Source organism: Balaenoptera acutorostrata, chromosome 3 (genome assembly GCF_949987535.1).
Source record: "Balaenoptera acutorostrata chromosome 3, mBalAcu1.1, whole genome shotgun sequence".
In the NCBI taxonomy this organism is placed as follows: Eukaryota; Metazoa; Chordata; class Mammalia; order Artiodactyla; family Balaenopteridae; genus Balaenoptera; species Balaenoptera acutorostrata.
This window is the reverse complement of record NC_080066.1, coordinates 74140616-74160197: the sequence shown is the minus strand read 5'-3', so window position 1 is coordinate 74160197 and position 19582 is coordinate 74140616. Positions and strand designations below refer to the sequence as shown.

The following is a 19582-nucleotide window of genomic DNA, read 5'->3' as shown; positions in this document are numbered from 1 at the left end:
CTGTTTGTACTCCAGCACTTATCCTATTGGCTTGTTGCAGTATTTTTTACAAAATCACTACATATAACCTAATTTTAGTGAGGAAGCGACACTCATTTTAGAAGCTACCTAGATTCCCAGAAAGTTATGTGTAAGTAGAAATCTTATGAATGAAATCATGGTTTAAATATTTTTTATATTTCTACTTAAAATAATTATTTAGGTGTAGAGAGATGTTAATATTCTCTCTCTGAGTTCTGGAGTCAGGTTTGTTTGAAGCAGGCACTGTGTTACAGCAGAGGCACCTCCTCTTTATCTTGTCTTTTCACTGCTCATAATTCTTGGGGCTCAGGCCGTCGGCGCTGGTGCACTCCATGCTTAATCTCAATCTCGGCTCCCTGGAGGCAGACTGCTTGAATTATGCTCCTACAAGAGAGGGACAGTTATCTCAGGGCTGGAGGAGGAAGTGATTTATTCCAGGTACTCCCAACAATATGCCTGGGAAATCATCTGTCTGCAGCTAAATGGTTTCCATACTGCAAGGAGTAGGGGTGGGCAGCAACAGGCAAGGATAGGAATTCCAGAATTGGTATTTCTCCCCTTGTCCTCCACACCACCCTCAAGGTTAGCAGTAAGTGTGAGGTTGTCCTTCTGGCCCCCATATCGCCACATGGACTCTCTCCGCAAACTTTGGGTTTTGCAGCTGGTCGGCTTGAAGGAATGTGAACTTAGGCTGAGTTGGCAGCACAGAGATTTTCAAGTGTGACATCACCTCCCAGTCGGGAAAGCTGATGAAGTCTGATCCCAGCCTGAAAGTTGTGATTTCCCCTGGGTCTCTGGAATTCTGGGTGTTCCTGGATTTGCCAGAGATATTCTGTTGCTGTCAGCAGTGTGAGTCTTGGAGCTCCATTTTCCCTTCTCACCTTACTGCCGCATGAGAATTCACAGGCCACTGGCAGGATGGGAGACTTCTAGCCAGCCTCCGGATTGCAGGTGAGCAATTTGAAAGTCAAGTCCACCTTCAGGATGGAGGAGAGTTAATGGAAGGCTACAGGCTTTCACTCTGCCTCCCCCGGTGAATTTTTCCATCTCCCGTTTTCGTAGTGTAATGTGGTATATGTCAAGAAATACCTTTAAACCAAGAATCCCCAATCTTTTCCTGAGGTGAAGAGACTTTGCCTTTGCCAAGAGTCATAAAATCCCAGTAATACCACACAACACTTCTGCCACCAGATGTATGGGTTTTCCACACATCAAGCAATTCTCTGACACCAGCTGGATGTCCTCCCATTCAGTTCGGTTCTGCACTGTGTACTTAGAGTTGGCATTAGATCCCACAGGTTAAGGGCTCCGTCCCACAAGACTGTTCCCACTCCAGGTGCCAAGCCCAAGTCCCAGGCTGTCACCCCTACTTCTGACTATCCACTGGCTATAAGTCGAAGTTCCTTGACCCCCTCCTTGGGTTAAAAAATTTGCTAGGATGGCTCACAGAACTCAGGAAAATATTTACTTATGTTTACCAGTTTACTATAAAGGATATAATAAAGATATGAGGGAATTCCCTGGTGGTCCAGTGGTTAGGACTCGGAGCTTTCACAACCGGGGGGCCTGGGTTCGATCCCTGGTGGGGGAACTAAGATCCCACAAGCCGCATGGCGTGGCACGGCAAAAAAATAAAATAAAAAAGATTTGAATGAATAGCCAGATGGAGAGATACAGGGCAAGGTCCCGTAGGGTCCCGAGTGCAGGAGCTTCTGTGCCCGTGGAGTTGGGACATACCACGATCCTAGCTTGGAGGTGGGTGGCAGGTAGAACCATGAAGGCAGATTATTAATGGATGGGACTAAGTCATTAAAAAGGAGCGAGAGGAACTACTATATGCCAGACAGAGGAAGCACCATCTTTGATGCAGCTATCAGTATTTCTTTATATTACAGAAAGTATAAAAATACAGCTTCAAGACACGTGCCCTAGACTCTGCTCTCAGACTGCCAACCATAAGCTCCTACTGGTTCCTTGGGCTTTGCACAGGTTCTCTTATTCAATGCTTGCAATAACTATATGAACAGGTAATATTATCCCCTTTTTAAATGAAAACAAAATTGAGGCTCAGAAAGCACACAGAGCTGGGAAGTGGTAGAGCTGGGATTGGAACACAGGACTGGCAGGTGCAAAGTTCAAGTTCTTTTTTTTTTACCATTTTCTGCTACTTTTCTTCTGAGAATGCTAATGAGCTTCAGGGAGGAGAGGAGGGGCCCAGTGGGAGTGGCTGGTTTGAGGACGGGCCAGGCAAGCCTCCAAGGGAGAAGACAGATGTCCCCCAGGCAGAGAAAGCTGAGCCGCCTTCCCCCACAGTGTGGGCCATGGCTTTACAAGAGGATTGGGCAGTTGGACCCAATCCATGTTGACCCAGATGACAGAATCAGCCTTTTTAATTAGGTCATCTGGTTCACCTGGTGGAAGTGACAGTCACTCATAGTTCAGGAGGTGCCAATTTTCCATCCCCCGAGTAACACAACCATCCCTTTAAAGGGACTTCACTTGTAAAGTTCAGTGAGGAGACCTCTGCCCACCAGCACCACATTATAACTGCTGTGGACCCTGGGTACTCTGACTTTTATGGGCTCCTTCCTCCATAAAAAATGTTTAAATTTTATTTTGTGTCTGCATTGGTATGAAGACAAATATATTAATATTATATATTAAAACATTTTCTTCAACCTAAAAATTATTTTTTTTCTTCTGATTTTAAAAGAAATTAAAACACATTCATGGGCCTCCTGAAGTGTCATGTGCCCTGGGCACTGCACCTCTCATGATTTAACAGAGAAGTCGGCCCTGCTGCCCACCCCTTCACCCTCTGCTCCATCCCACCTCTGTGGCCCTGTTTGCTCAAACAAGCAAAGAGTCTGTATTTGCTGAAGGAAATTCACGGTACACTGCATTTCTTCCCGGAAGAAAGCCGAGTAATAAAAGGCAGTCGAAGGGAAAGAGACCCTGAGAAAGCCCAGGACTGGAAGTCGAGAGGCCTTGGTCTCAGTTGGGACTTTGCCACCTGACTCCTCAGTTGTCCTGTGGAGACAGGGATATGTTGTTTCAGGGGTGTGTTGAAGGTCAGAGGACCCAGAGGCAGGACCATGAGCGGGAGTAAAGTTTCAATGAAGCCAGAGCTCAGATTGATCTAGTTACTTTCTAATGGTGAAAAAGGCAAGCAAAAGCCTTGACCTGAGAGATGGGGGGGTCCCCATCCCGGAAGTGGCCAGCAGGGGCTCCTGCCCAGGTGCTCTCAGGGGATGGATGCACCAGATAATGCTTGTGAAAGGAGACAGATAATGCAAGGGACCTGGAGAGTGCAGGCATTCCTGGCAAGTCTGCTGTTTGAGAGAGAAGCAGGCAGACAAGGGAAGGGGACAGTGTGACCTAGGCTCCCTGGAGAGCAGCCCTGGGCAGGGTGGCCACACTGCTGGCACAGGCAGCTTGGAGGATGTGGGGTGAGAGAGGGTGGGCACGGGGCGGAAAGGGTAGCGCCGACCAGATGGCAGGAAGCTGCGAGGGACTTGAGTGACCTCTCTCCACGGCCCTCAGAATTTGTCACATCTCCCACTTCATGAAATGTTCAGTGTGGTTGGATATTTTGTAGGAAACAACGAAGGAGCTGAGCTCTGTGACCAGTTTCGATACCAGCTGAAACCGAAACATGAGCAGATACGCAAGAGCAAAGAATCAGAAGATGCCAGAAGCGAGGTGAGGGACGGGTCAGAGTCTTGGGAAGGGCTTTTAGCAACAGCAATCAGGGCCGTCTGGCCAGCAGGCCCCGCTGGCACAGGGCCTCTTGCAGACCAGCTTTTTCAAAAGCCTGTGAAAACATGTGAGATGAGAAAAAAAATTAATGGATCTAAAACATAAAAAGTATAAAATTGAAAGTAATACATTTTAATGAAGCATCCATAAGACATAAAATTATGTCACCTTCATTCATTTTTCAATTTAGTGTTTATAAATTATTTACATTTGCAAAGAAAGCTACGGTTTGATTCTCTCACTCTGTAAAATTTCCTGTGTGTGTGTGTGATGACAGCCCACAAATCATAGTCAGTCATATAGTCAGTGAATAACTGGTAGCTAAATAATTTCAAAAGCAAAATTAAGAAAACCCTTTTGATTTCTTCCACAGCAAAAAATGTTATATTTCATGTGAAATGTGGGTATATGCTAATGTGTTTGATATGATGTGGAATGTGGACTCCATAATTAAAAGGCCCTGGGGCTTGTTATGGTCTGAAACCAGCCCTGTTCATAGGCCCTGGAATTGGGGTGTAGGCCAAGTTGAACCAGATCTATGAGGAGTGAGATGGGAGCCTCAGCTGATGTCAGATAATAACTGCATCAGGTGAACTCAGAGCCTTCCAATTCAGAGTCCATCTGTACACAAGTCCTTTCAACCCTGAAGGGCTAGTCAGATGTATAAGCTTTTATTTGTATTTTTATTTTTTATCTTTTATATACAATGTGTTATGCATTTTTTAATCATTTTTAAATTTTTTTATTTTTTATACAATTTTGAAAGGTTACCCTCCATTTACAAAACATTGGCCATATTCCCCATGTTGTACAATACATCCTTGTAGCCTGTCTTAACACCCAGTAGTTTGTACCTCTCACTCCCCGATCCCTTTAATGCCCCTCCTCCACACTGGTAACCAGTAGCTTGTTATCTGTATCTGTGAATCTGCTTCTTTTCTGTCATATTCATTCGTTTATTGTATTTTTTAGATTCCACATATAAGTGATATCATACAGTATTTGTCTTTCTTTGTCTGACACTGAGCATAATGCCCTCCAAGTCCATCTATGTTGCTGCACATGGCAACATTTCATTCTTTTTTATGGCTGAGTAGTATTCCTGTGTGTGTGTGTGTGTGTGTGTGTGTGTGTGTGTGTGTGTGTGTGTATCACCTCTTCTTTATCCAGATAGATGAACTTTTAGATATAGCGAGCGTAAAGCTCTCTGGAAGGAAGAAGCACCTTACAAGTGTAGTGAACTGTTATATTAAGTCTCCACTAGGGCTAAAGTAACTCATGGAGGAGAAAGTGACCCAGAATGAGCAGGTGATAAATTACTACTTGGCTGGTGGCAGGGAGCCTACACATGTCAGGAGACCTGGGTATGAGGCAAGGAGCCACTGGGGGGCCTCTGGCCTGCACTGGCTGACGTGTAGCATCGCTTAGCGGTGGTAGGTGCCCTGGTGGCAGCTGGAATGTACTGTCACCCACTCAAGCACTAAAAGCCGACACTGATTGCCATCTTCCCCTTTTTTCCCCCCTCAATGATTTTACTCTGACACTTGAGAAAAGGGAGGAGAAATTAAAAGTGCTCTCCAGACTTCTCTCTCCCCCCTCATTTTTTGTCTTGGTCTTTTTCCCAGGCTCCTGTTGTGTCATTGCCCTTTCTCATCACACCCAGCTGTGTTCTCTCCCTGCCCCAGCCCTCCGCAGCCAGGTTTCTTTGCCTGCATGTTTCTTTCAGTGAGGCCACAAAGGTGGGACCAGTAGATACCCCACTGGAAGCCTCGCAGGCTGGGTGCAGAGCTGTGAGTGGTAGAGAGGGGGGAGGCCAGCCTGAGGAGCCCCAGGGGTAACGATGGGAGAACCCAGGCCCCCCATCACCCCACCACCAGTGGTTCTGGGCAGAGGACCTCAGCCCTGAAGTAGCAGTGAGGAGGCGCTGGCTGTAAGGCCCCTGGTGTTTGCTCCTCATGGCAGGTGACCTGGGGAAGGCAGCTTAATGGGTCTGTGTGTCTCTCTATCATGGGTGTCAGTGATCAGAAAGGAGCAGCCAAAGAGCAAAGGGGAGCAGTGGCCCTCCTTCCCCAAGGAGACCCCGCCCCTTCCCAGGGCTACCTCCATCACACCAGGGTCACTTCAGACCCTGAAGTCTAATCGTTTTCACAGCCATGAACTAACATTCATCTAGTACTTCTCTGCACCCTGTGATGCCAGGAACAAGGTGGGGCAGGTGTCAGAATTATGCCCATTTTACAGGTGAGGAAACAGTTTGGGAGTAAACTGACTGGCTAGTGTTCTGGGGCTAGTAATGGATGAGCTGATCGAGATGGGAACCTCATTCTTCTGACTCCCAGCTCACGGAGTGTAGGCTTGAGCTCTGAGCCCACAGGAAGCGCCGGCTCCCACTAAGCCGCCAGTTAGGCCATGAGTGAGTATTTGGAGTAGGAGTATGCACGCAGTGAGTACATGCAATCCCAGAACCAGAATTTCTGTCTCAGGCAACCCTCAAGGCTCTTAAAATGCAGACGTCACGTACAGCCGTTGAATTTTAGAGGGGAAGATTATTTCTTTTATGGCAAAATTCATTCATTCATTTATTCATGTATTTATTCACTCAACAAGTATATATATTAAGCAATACTTCATCTCCAATAAATGCAAGCCAATTTGCCAAAAATCAGCACCCCCCTAAAACCCCATCTGCAACATAATCAACTCACTCCATTTGTCGATTTAATCACGTTGTTAACTGACTAGTTTACTAGTTTTACCAAATTTACTCATTTTATGAGCTTGAACAGTAATGTTTTGTTTTGTTTTTTAAAGGAGAGTTCCCTTTCCTTTGGTTTTTTTTTAAATTTTTTTTTATTTTTGGCTGTGTTGGGTCTTCGTTTCTGTGCGAGGGCTTTCTCTAGTTGAACAGTAATGTTTTAACAATTAAAATATTGGCTACACAGACATAGTAGAAATTAACATTTTTTCCACATGAAATACTACTTTTCCAGGCAAAATTCCAGCCTTTAACTATACGATAGGATTATTTTGTCTACCTCTGGTTTCTTTACGTGCTTTATTTTCAAACTTGAAACATTTAAATATTTTTTTGTCAGTTTCTTGAAATGATATAAGCTTGAACTTTATAGGGGCAGTGCAGGGAAATGGGTATGTAGGAAGGCCTGGACCTGGACCCAGCCTGCCCGGGGTGTCAGCCCAGCTCTGCCACTTTATTAGGGACAGCTTACTTGTACATATGTGATGTGATCTCAGCCATTTTCTGTACAAACACTGGGGGAAGAAAAAACACATCATGATAATAACGGGGTTATTTCTGGGTGGTGGGATCGTGAGTAACTTTACTTGCCTTCCTTATAACTTTTGTCAATAAAAAGAATTAATCAATGGTCAATCTAAGAAAGAAAGGGAAAATTTTATTCGAGCCAAGCTGAGGACTATAGCCCAGGAGACAGCCAGCTACTCTGAGAAACTGCTCTGAAGAGGTAAGGGGAGAGGTCAGTAATGTGATTTTGGGGAAGAGGGTATGTGCAATCAAGCACACATCTCAGTAGAAGGTTGCCGCTAGTCACAAGAAACAGACAGCTTAGTTGATGATTGTAGTACTTTTCTAAGTATGGGAAGATGCAAGAATCCAGGTCATAAAAAATTTTTCCTTAAAATATCTAACTATCTAAAGGCCTGTTCTGCCAGATTTCCCAGAGTACAGAGTGCCTCATTCCAGATCTTCACTCTGAACTCCTTTCTCGGGTGTACTGTACGTCAGCAACTGCAGTAGCTAATGACTTGATTCTTGTAGAACTAGATGGTGGGCAACATTCTTTATTTTACAATCACTTCCCTTTTGGTCTTAATTTCAGCCAAGGTTTGGGAGGCATTTGGTGACCAATTTGTCCCACGGTGCTAGAAATGCTCATTCCCAGGTTAGGTGAGGATTTCATTGATAGGCCACTCAATGTGCTATTACTGGACCAGGCCCTGTGAACAGTAGCCCAAAGTCTGTTATGGTCCAGGAAATGGTTCCCTCTTGTTGCTTCTTCCCATATAGAGATACACCATTACAATCCTTGATCATATAGAACTATATATTTGGCCAATCATTTCAAGTCACCTAATCATCATTAATTTTATCTAAGGCTCAGTCACATATTTGATAATGCAAGAAATAATCTTGTAAAATAGACAAAATACAAGTAATATAGCTGGTAACATTAATAAGATCATAAGTAAGTATTTAAGCTGAGAACTTCCATTAGCTGTGGCCCAGTATCTCCCCAGGTAGTCTAACCAGTCTGTTCTGCATTAAGGGATGATATACTGACATGGTACATAAAGTTCACCAAAGATGTCTGCACACACAAGGTGAGTGGTGGGTCATCGTGACCCCTTACAGGATTGAGAAAGGAATGTTATCTTCTAAGGAGTTACATAGCTGGCACCAGAAGGAGAAAAATTGATCTTTATGGTTGAGCAGGTATTTCTGCTGTTGGGGAAGTCTGGTTAACACATAATGCAGGTGCACAATGCACACTAGAGGGGAGAGAGGAAGCCAAAGGGCAGAGAAAAAGTTTTATGTTTAAATTTTTCTTGTCTTGCCTTAAAATGTGAATTTTATTGCAACACTTTTCTATGTTTTAAGACATCCTTTTCATGATTTTAAGTGTAACTACATAAGAGGAACTATACCAGAGGGCTTCGTATATGTTGTTTTATTTAGTCCTCACAACCAACACCCAGGATAGGTAATATTATCACCATTTTACAGAAAAAGAAACTGAGGCTCCAAAGCATTAAGTAACTTGCATGTGGTCCCACACCCCCGAGGAATCTGGCTTCCTCATCTCATGCTAATATTACTTCCTCTGGCTCAACCTAAGAGTCCTTCTCTGTTAAATGTGTGATATCTGCATCTCAAAATATGGTGGAAGGATGGAGTGAGATGTTGATGTATGAAAGCCCACTGCAATGATACAGCCCTCTATAAAGAATAATATGAATGAGGAGCATGTGTTGTATTCACTGTGCTGTCCTAAGGCTCTGTATAAAGTATGTTCCTTCCATCAGCTCAATGAGCCTTCAAGGCAGGTGGCCATTATTATCCTCATTTTACAGAAAAGCATATCAAGGAACAGAGAGGGTAACATGCCAAGCTCACACAACTGTACATGATATTGATGATCTCAGTGGGAGCGTTTCCATTGTAAATGACTTCTGGGTCATCTTTCCCGATCTCCCCTTTGAGTTCCTCAGGGAGAGAAAGGGAAGCACCCTACTAGACATCAGACAGTCCACCTGGCTCAGCAGGAGGTAGATGAGGGGTGGGAGGCAGGTCAGAGATCAGAGGTCAGGCATTAGGATCAGCACCTTAATTGGTGCCTGTTGACCTTGCTTTCCAAGGACTGTAGGGGACAACCACAAACTCCAAGGACACTGCTGCCACCTGCTGTTCACACATTTTCCAACCAAGGGCTTCTCCCCAACATCAAGATCTTCACCACTGTCTTCCCCAGACCCCTTCTGTGGCCTGGGTAAGAGAATTTCAACCTTTGCTCAATTTCAAATGCAGAGAGGGTAAGCCCTTAGCAGAAGTAGAAGGGCTCCAATAAGAGAGTGCAGAGATGCTTCTGAGCCATGCAACCTGGGGGCAAGACCTTGCTTCTTTGAATCTGTGTCTTATCTGTAAAACAAAGACAACCATAATATCTGCTTCACACAATTGCTTTTAAGATGAAATAAGATATTTTCCCTCTACAATCTACCTTCCTTATATTTATTTATTTATTTATTTATTTATTTGGCTGCGTTGGGTCTTAGTTGCAGCACGTGGGATCTTCATTGCAGCATGCAGGATCTTTCATTGCGGCCCGCAGGCTTCTCTCTAGTTGTGGTGTGTGGGCTCAGTAGTTGCGGCGCACGGGCTCTCTAGTTATGACACGCAGGATCTAGAGCACGTGGGCTTAGTTGCCCCGTGGCATATGGGATCTTAGTTCCCCAACAAGTGATTGAACCCACGTCCCTGCATTGCAGGGCGGATTCTTAACCACTGGACCACCAGGAAAGTCCCACAGTCTACCTTCTTTTTTTTTTTCTTTTTAAAAAAGTTTTTAAATTTATGTATTTATTTATTTTTGGCTGCGTTGGGTCTTCGTTCCTGCGCCGCGGGCTTTCTCTAGTTGTGGCGAGCGGGGGCTACTCTTCGTTGTGGTGCGCGGGCTTCTCATTGCTGAGCACGGGCTCTAGGCTCACGGGCTTCAGTAGTTGTGGCTCATGGGCTCTAGAGCGGAGGCTCTGTAGTTGTGGCACACGGGCTTAGTTGCTCCGCGGCATGTGGGATCTTCCCAGACCAGGGCTCGAACCCATGTCCCCTACATTGGCAGGCGAATTCTTAACCACTGCACCACCAGGGAAGCCCCCAGTCTACCTTCTTACCAGAAAAAAAGTTAGCTATGTAAAGGACAAGCCAGGATGGGGAACAATTAAGCATCCCCAAATGTCTAAAATCAACCTCTGCTTACATTAACATTTTTATATAGTAAAGCATTTCCCTTTATATTTTGCTACTGATTTTGACATTATCAAAATTAAGTCTCAAGTCATTTTTTGTGCATTTTATTGAGTATCTGAGCCAGAATGTGAAATACTGAAAAGGATATCTGATTTTTTTTTTTTTTTAGGAGAAAAAGCTTTCATAATTGAAAGTATCTCTCCCATCTGAGACTGCCAGAGTCATTTCCAAGATTCAGGTTCACAAGTTTCACATCACTTCTTTCAGGCAAGGCATCTAGCAAATGGGCAACGTAAAACTGAGAAAACTAGAGGGAGCTTTTTCCACTCAAGTTCCCTTGGGAACTGACCCAAAGAGCAAAGCTAAGAGGCCTGGCTCCCTCTCAGCAGCTAAAAACATCACAACAGATTCTGTTTGCCTTAACATTCCTTCTGACTAGTTCTAGACGCTAGCAGTTGGATTCCAATTAACTTTCATGTTGCCAGTCTAATCGTCCTTCTAGAATATTTGCAATTTGTATTGCTGGTTTAAAAGTTCAGCAAAACTGAAACTCTCGGGCTTCCCTGGTGGCGCAGTGGTTGAGTATCTGCCTGCCAATGCAGGGGACACGGGTTCGAGCCCTGGTCTGGGAAGATCCCACATGCCGCGGAGCAACTAAGCCCGTGAGCCACAACTACTGAGCCTGCGCGTCTAGAGCCTGTGCTCCGCAACAAGAGAGGCTGCTATAGTGAGAGGCCCGTGCACCGCGATGAAGAGTAGCCCTCGCTTGCCGCAACTAGAGAAAGCCCTCACACAGAAACGAAGACACAACATAGCCAAAAATAAATAAAAATTATAAAGAAAAAACAAAACAAAACAAAACCTGAAACTCTCGATGGCTGAGTTCCGGTAAGTACCTGTAAACGATTTCAGGACTATCCACTCTACTACACATTACAGGCCTGGCTGTTATGTGGGTTCCAGGGGCAGGTCTGGCTGTTCTCATCCTCTAAAAGGGAGGTTGGGTACCAACTCGCTCTCTCACCTTCTTGGTTTTTGGACAGAGTACTAAATGAAGATACTATCTGCTGCCTGGATTTGTCTTGTGAGACACGAGTGTTTCCAGAACCTGGGAGAAGCACACAGTGCCCTGTTGGAGAACCCATTGGCAAGGTGGTTAAGGCAGAGTGTGGGACAGCTGAAGGCAGATGACTCAGGACCTCTGCACGCAGAGCAAGGAGGCGTCTGTGAGAGGGAGACAAGGCTTACGAAGGGCCTGATGGAAACTTTGGGAGGAAGAACTAATGGTGGACCTGGACTTAGGTCTTTGGTTTTTCAGTGATGAAGGAAGCTGAGAAGAAGACATTTCAGACTGAGCCCCCGAAACATAGAAATAAGAAGAATAACTCTTAAAACGGTATTTAGGTACCGCTCTTAAGAAGCTCCTCAGTAACCACACAATAGGTGGTAAGAACAGCAGGATTTCCAGTGACCCTGGGCCACTGTCGGGCTTCTCCACCTGGGACCTGCAGACTCACCCTCAGGCATCCGTGAGTGCTCTGTAAGTACTTCCACATTTTATCTTTTCACTTGATGCCTATTTGAAATAAGATTAATGTTTGCAGATTCTGGGTCATCTGTATAGCCACTGAGTACCATAACACAGTTTCAGCTTCTACATGGGCACTGTGTTTAGATAGGATTGGGACCAAGTAATGCTATTTGAATTGTCAGAACTAGAGGAAAAAAGAATAGATATAGATTTAATATGTAAACAAGTAGAGACCAAAGGACATCACAAAACACTGTATGACGATCACTTACCCAGTCATTCAACCAGAAAACTGGTTGGTATGCGGAGTTATCACCCAGCCCCTGGGGTATAGGCATGCCAAATACAGAAGAACCCTGTCAAGAAAAGATATACAAAAATGGTGTCATACAGGGATGACAGCCCGCCCAAAGATGATCTTTTTGGTTTCAGGATCTATTTACATCTTTAAAATTATCGAGAACCCCAAGGAGCTTTTGTGTGGGTTGTATCTATCAATATTTATGTTTTAGAAACTAAAACTGAGACATTTATTTACTAATTCATTTTTAAATGACAATAATAAACCCATTATATATTAACATAGCTAACATTTTTAATGAAAATATATTTTGCAAAACAAAACTTTAGTGAGAAGAGTAGCATTATTTTACATTTTTGCAAATCCATTTGACATCTGGCTAAATAAAAGCTAAATTCTTGTGTCTGCTTATGTATTCAACCCATTTTGATATATTGTTTTGGTTTATGTTGGGATCAGGGCGGGCCGCCCCAAATTATGCCACAATGGCATATTGATTATTTTGAATTAGGAAATGGCCAGTGCAAGAGGGACACTCTTTTCTGCTTCCCTGAAAGCAGGAAATAAATCTCTCCTGTGAAAGGTGTATTCCCTTCATCTGGAGGTAGAAGGACACCCTTATCACCAGACAGGGAATTGGGGCTGAGAAGCCTGTATAAAGAAACCTTGTTGTTTCTTTAATTTACTACCCCAAGCCCAAATTCTGTTGAGATTCTTTACTAATTGAGCACCCAAAAGCTAAGTTTCTTTGTCCTGTCAATTCCTCACAAATATATTGTCTCTTTGTCTAAAAAGTATAAAAGCTGCCTGCTTTGACCACCTCTTTGTTCCCATTTTATGAGACCTCTGTGCGCATGAATTAAAATTTGTTTCTTTTTCTCCTCTTAATCTTTTTTTTTAAAATAAATTTATTTATTTATTTATGGCCACGTTGGGTCTTCATTGCTGCGCACAGGCTTTCTCTAGTTGCGGCGAGCAGGGGCTACTCTTCATTGCGGTGCGCGGGCTTCTCATTGCGGTGGCTTCTCTTGTTGCGGAGCACGGGCTCTAGGCGCGCGGGCTTCAGTAGTTGTGGCACTTGGGCTCAGTAGTTGTGTCTGGCGGGCTCTAGAGCGCAGGCTCAGTAGTTGTGGCGCACGGGCTTAGTTGCTCTGCGGTATGTGGGATCTTCCTGGACCAGGGCGCGAACCCATGTCCGCTGCATTGGCAGGTGGATTCTTAATCACTGCACCACCAGGGAAGTCCCTCTTAATTTGTGTCGACTTTATTATTAGTCCAGCCACAAAAATCAAGAGGGGCGGGGGCGGAAATTTCCCCCTCCCGGACATTGACACATTTGAAGAAAATGTGACCTCACACATACATGTTGTTGGAAAAAAGGAAGAGTATTTTAATAGACGTTTCAGATAACTATGGGTGTTCTTCTTGGATATTGCACTAAAATTTGACAAATGGTAGTTTCTTAAACATCAATTGCAAGGTAGAATCTAGAACCACATTGATGAACTTTTCAAAATTTGGTTACATTAAAATTCAGGAATTCATGATGCATTTTGAATGTCTCATGTATATTTTCTATTTTATCACACCGAATATTAAAAAGATTTATACTCAACAGTCAAGATTTAATGGAAGTAATTTTTACAGCTTCATCAAGGACATTCTTAAGTGAAACAAGCTTTTTTTTTTTTCCCCATGAGCGCATGGTGATGAAGAATACAGGGGCTACTAGTTCTATATTTGGTGCCACTGCCTTGATTTGTGTGAAAGTGACAGCAGTTCTACCCACCATTTCTTTTGCACCATCAATACATGTGTTAACCCAGTGAAAAAGATAATGTCTTAGTATGATGATGATGATGATGATGATGATGATGAAGAAGAAGAAGAAGAAGGAGGAGGAGGAGGAGGAGGAGAAAGAAGAAGAGAAGAAGAAGAAAATATTTTTGAACGCAGAACCCCTGAAAGCTTCTCCAGGATTACTGAGGGGTCTCATGGACCAAATTTAGAACCACTGAACTAGGGTAAGTACTTAATTGGAGTCACTGTTTATTAAAGTTCCCAGACTTAGAGAAATTATTTGTTAGCTTATAGATTTTTGCCTAGTAGAAATTATTTTTGCTCAGTAGAAAAGGTAACTCCAAAGGTTTTACTCTATTGCCTTACAGGACATTAACCAGTTTTGAATGTAATTCAGCAATTGTATCCTAATATTCCTTTACTAAATTACTGAGAAGTACGTAATTTCTCAAACACTTTCCACACCGGTCTTTATATCTTCCTGTTTCCCTCATTAATTGATGAATTCAGTAAAATCTTTGACACACATTCATTTTATATTTGCATGAGTCACAATTTTAACTTCTTTCAAAATTATCCTTTGGCAACCTCAAGTTTCACCATCAGCATCATTATCACGTTACTAGTGGCAAATCACTTGTTTAGCAAAACATCTTTAAATAATGTCATTCTTAATTATTTGGGGTTTGTGGTTTTGTACATTTAAAGGGAAATACCTTGTAGCCCTCTAGACTTACTAAAATTAATTTTATTTGAATGCTACTTAAATATATACTAACATGGAATTATGTATAAATTGCTTATGCTTATAACTGTTACACAGCTGTAAAAACAAAACATATTAAATACATACAGAGCCACAAATCCGGAATAATACATACCTGAATCTATGCCACCATGAAGAATTCCTGACCCAAGAAAGATAAGTATGAGCAGAAAATCAGCACTTGACTGTGGTTGAGACTGGTACAATATTCATGAACCCACAGACCTGAAAATACCATTGTCATCAGTGGAAAACACACATGGACACGTAGCCACCTGCTGAGAAATTTTAGGTGCCCCTACACTAGAAATTTCACCCCTCTGAGCTCCTCTGTAAAATAAGAGTATGTCTACCTATCCCACAGCATAATACAGGGATTCACTTGGGAGGTAAAGGTGCAACTGTTTTTGCCAAAGAAGGTTAAGAAAGCATTTCACTCTTTCATTCTTCTCTCTCCCCTTTCAAGAACAGTCTTAGTCTCTAATTTTGTTCTTGGGCCTGGTCCCGGAGCCAAAGTTCTATCCTTCACTAGCGATAGACCTTAAACAAATTATTTAATCTCTCACTTCAGATTCCTCATCTGTAAACTGGAGGTGATAATAACCTCTACCTCATAAGCTTATTGAGTGTATTATTGAGAATAATGCACGTAAAGCACCTGACATATAGAAAAAACACAATAGATGATCATTATTTTTAACGCAATGCTCAGCACCTAAGAGCTAAATAAATGTTGGTTATCATTATTCAGATGTAAGGTGATAGGTAAGGGGATAGTCCCTCCTAAAATGATATTTTAAGAAGGAGGACAAGAAGGAAAACAACATTTAGTGAATGCACACCTGTGCCAGGCACTTTGCACACATGTAATTTCATCTTCACAAATCCCTGTGATTCAGATATTAGTATCCAGAGCAGAATGAGGGTGAGGGGAGTGAGGCACCTAGGGTCCAAAATTAAGGAGGCCCCTCAAAAAAATTTAAGGAAGCACTCCCACTCAGGGTTGTGCTGAGGAAAATGAGGGTCAAACAGGGTAGGTTGGTAACAGAGTGGTGAGCGACAGAGATGAGATTTACCCTCTGGTCTGCCAACTGAAGCCAAAGTGGATGCCCTGAAGTGGACGGACCACGGGGCTTCCTTGCTACAGGTTCTCACCCTTCACCCCATCCTGATGGTGCAGATCTCTGAGAAACTGCCCAGCTCGTTCTAGAAAATTCCTAACTGTGATTGACCTAACTGTGACTCAAGTCTCTGACGATCTAAAATGTTCTAACTTTCCTTTCACAGGAGGGCCCTGCTGACATAGCTGCACTTTAAGCTTCTAGAAAGTATTAGATTAAGGGCCTCTTAAGATTTTTTTCTCAGTGAGCCCAGATTCTAACAACTTCTAACAACTTGATAAGAAAAGCCTCTTAGGCCAAAGCTGGGAAGTTCTGATCTCTCCTGAGAGAAGCTAACCCTTTGACCTCACACAGTGGAGTATGCTTCTGGAGGCCATTGCTGTCACTGGGATGAGCTTCAGGCCTGCACTTGGGATTGTTTTCCAGCATCCTCTTTACTTCGAGTGTAAAATGGCTCTGGGGATAAGAAAAGCTCCCCCGTTAGTGTTTCCCTTTCCTTAAGATGGAAAGATTGGCCGGATTCAACAGAGCGTTGAATCCAAAGTAGAAGCCAGATTCTTAGAATTGGGGGAGCTTTCTCTGCGAATCCCTGAGACATTTGTGTGAATAACCAACCTAAGGGCAGGAAAAACCTTTGAAAGGAACAATTAAAGTCTGTTTGCATAAGCTTTCCTGGAGCCTGAGGGTAAAAGGTGCCCCTCCCTCCTCCCTACCTCAGGAAAGGAGACTGAGCAGAGAAATGATTTATTGGGAAGGAATGTGCAAATAAAAAGATGACACTTGTGTTCTTTTCAAGATTTAGTGATTTCTCTAGAAACATGTTATAGACTGACTTGTGTCCCCCCCAAATTTCTAAAGTGAAGCTCTAATCCCTAATGTGACTGTATTTGGAGATAGAACCCATTAGGAGTTAATTAAGGTTACCTGAGGTCATAGGGTGGGGCCCTGATACTATAGGATTGGTATAGTTATAAGAGAAACATAAGGTCCACTGTGTGATCTAGCCAAGAAGAGGGTCTCACCTGAACCCGACCTTGCTGGCACCGTGATCTCAGACTTCCAACTTCCAAAACTGTGAGTAAATAAATTTCTATTGTTTAAGTCACTACAGTATGTTGTCATAGCAGCCAGAATTAATACAAAACACTTGGGGGTAATATACCCACAATTTATTCAGTGGCTCCCAATGACTCGTCTTATTTATACTAGTCTCACTAAATTTGCATCTGTATCTCTTTAATCCTCACCATCCAAGTAAGTGGGTAATAATTTTTGCTCTTTTAACAGCTGAAATTAGAATAATGGACTCTTTGGATGATGGAATCAAAAGCAGTAAAATCCAGAGCTGGGTGGTCTTATACGGAGCACTTAACCTTTCTGGGCATTAATTTCTCCAAGTGTAAAATGGGGAACACATTAGTTCCTACTTCATAGATTGCCTATGAGGATTTAAGTAGCTGCCCACAATTCCCAGTGGGAGGTGTAGGCACTGACCAAGCAGGTCGTTGACAGGGAATAGGGACTGGGTTCCAACAGGAAACACAGGTGAGTGCCTTGTTGGGGGGAAGAATGTGCTGGACAGGTAGAACAGATGACAGAACAGAACTGAAGTGGCCATAGCTTGCCTTATAGGATCAGGTAAGGTACAAATGGAGTGAGTTGGGTGACTCACCTATCATGAGGCAATGATTGAGATCATTACCAAAGACATTTGTTTGTTGAAACCCTCATCTCCCACACCTCTACCTCCATGATGTAAAGGGCAGGTTGAGAATCACAGATGTTAATAATGAAGTAGGGGTTTGATGACGGTCAGGGCTCAGGTGTACATAGATCTCAACTATGAGATTTCGGAGTTAGATGTGCGTTGGATGCAATCGTTATTAAGCATTCGTTTGTTTTCCTCATTCCTTCCCCTTTCGTAATGTGTAATTGAATGTAATGGCCCAGTTCGGAGTTCACTGGCCATGCTTCCTGCTTGGGAGCCTTCAGGGATCGTCCCAGGATACACACTTCTCTGCTCACTGCCCCTCTGCTGAGCTGGGAGGCCAGGTCTCTGACCCTTGAGTAGCAGAATCTGACAGGATGTTCCAAAAGAGCCCACTCACTTTAACAAGTGATTTTTTTTTTTTTTTTTTTTTTTTTTTTTTAACAAGTGATTTTAATTAGGAACATCCAAGCGGTGCCACCAGGATACTTAGGACCAGAGACTCAAGTTTGAAATCTTAGAAATTCTGTCCCAGTGAAGCAACCAAATGCCTTGTTATAGAAAAGCATATCGAGAAAAACATGTTCATGCAGATTCTCATTAGACCAGAGAATCTGTTGTAACTGAGAAGAGAAAAGGGCAAGGATTCAGAGACCTGCCCAATAAAGACATCTAAGCTGAAACAATGAGCCAGAGATTGTTTTGGACTCTGTTGCTTTTGCACCCCAGAGTTATTTGGTTTGAATGACTGCCAAAGCCTAAAGTTCAAAAGACAGTCACAAGTGGGGAAGGAGGCCAACATTCTTGGGGTTGAATTCCCAGAATCCTCTCATTTACTGTAAGTCTCTCAGTCTAAGGTCAGCCCACTCTGGCTGGTGGGTTGGTTTTAGAGACAGCCTCTCCCCCTACTATGAAGCCTGTTAGAGGGATTCTGATGGTAAAATCATCAACCATGTTGTCCTCCCAAGGACCTGAACTTGGGTAGGTCATCTTCTTCCAGAAGCCACCACTGTGGTCATTTCTGGGGTTCATAAGGATGGGCAACCCTCTCACACTGAATGCAGCTGTTCTCGTTAGGCCTGTCATAAAATACACCAGAGCGAGCATTTCGGTCTTTTTAAAAGTGTTTGATTGCAATTGAATGTAAACACGAATTCAGTGAATAGGAGTTTATGTAAGCCTCTAAGCTTGGTTTCATCACTGAAATCTTCCACTCTTTTGCCGCCCCTGTTAAACATTCACCATGCCCTGATGGGTTTTACCTCCAAGGAACCAGCCCCTTCTCTCCTCCACTGCCACCACGCTAGCCAAGTCACCTTAATGTCTCGCCCCTGTTACCCTGAGAGCCTCCTCACTGCTCTCTCTGCTCCAGTTCTGCCCTCCCCTCCCCACAAAATCTCCATTCTCCATGCGCTAACCAGAACAATGGCAGCACCCCAGCCTGACTGTGTCACCCTCCCCTTGCTAAAAACCTTTTGCTCTTATTAGGCTAAAACTCAAAACCTTCCCTTGGCCCCTGCCTGCCTCTGCTTCACCTTGACCCTTCTCCCCGTCCGTCCCTCTCTGCCCGCAGCTGCATTAACCTCCCGGCTTCCCCCAACCTTTCCGCTCCACTCACCCAGTGATCACAGTTCAAATGGAATTTCCTAGGGAAGTTTCCCATGAAACCGCCCTGTCTTGGGCAGGTCTCTTTAAGTTTTCATTAACCATGCTTCTTAAGAGTAATTACCTCCATTTTAAATTACATATTCATGAGTGTGATTATCTGATTAAGATCCATCTTCCCTACTGGTCTCTAGGCTCCGTGAGAGGAGGGGCACAACTGCTCACTATCGTATCCTGGGACACTTAACCCAGTGCCTGGCACGTAAAGAGGTTCTCATGGAACATTCTTTGGATGAATTTCAGAGAGGTAGACACTGAGTGGAGAACACGTACAACTATGAATCGGAGCTGTTGTTTAAAAAGGTCAGTACATTGAAGGTAAAGTAAATTATTCTCAAAACTTCAAGACAGGGTTACTCATAAAAATCAATGCATAATGGATGAGATTATCTGTGCACAGAACCCAGG

At 43.5% G+C, this 19582-nt stretch overlaps 1 protein-coding gene and 1 long non-coding RNA gene across 2 annotated transcripts in view; both read left to right on the top strand.

Annotated features, from left to right (window-relative positions):
• The first annotated feature begins 682 nt into the window (after positions 1 to 682).
• Positions 683 to 11953, top strand: LOC103017867 (uncharacterized). The gene is made up of 3 exons (XR_449653.2): positions 683 to 972; positions 3620 to 3723; positions 11326 to 11953. It is a non-coding gene; the product is annotated as an uncharacterized LOC103017867 (long non-coding RNA).
• Positions 11954 to 15990: 4037 nt separating this feature from the next.
• The window catches only part of LACTB (lactamase beta), a 47939-nt gene continuing 44347 nt past the window's right edge, over positions 15991 to 19582 (top strand). Inside the window, exons 1-2 of the mRNA XM_057542057.1 lie at positions 15991 to 16875; positions 19309 to 19477. The gene's annotated coding sequence lies outside the window, so the exon portion shown is untranslated. The remainder of the gene's footprint in view (positions 16876 to 19308; positions 19478 to 19582) is intronic.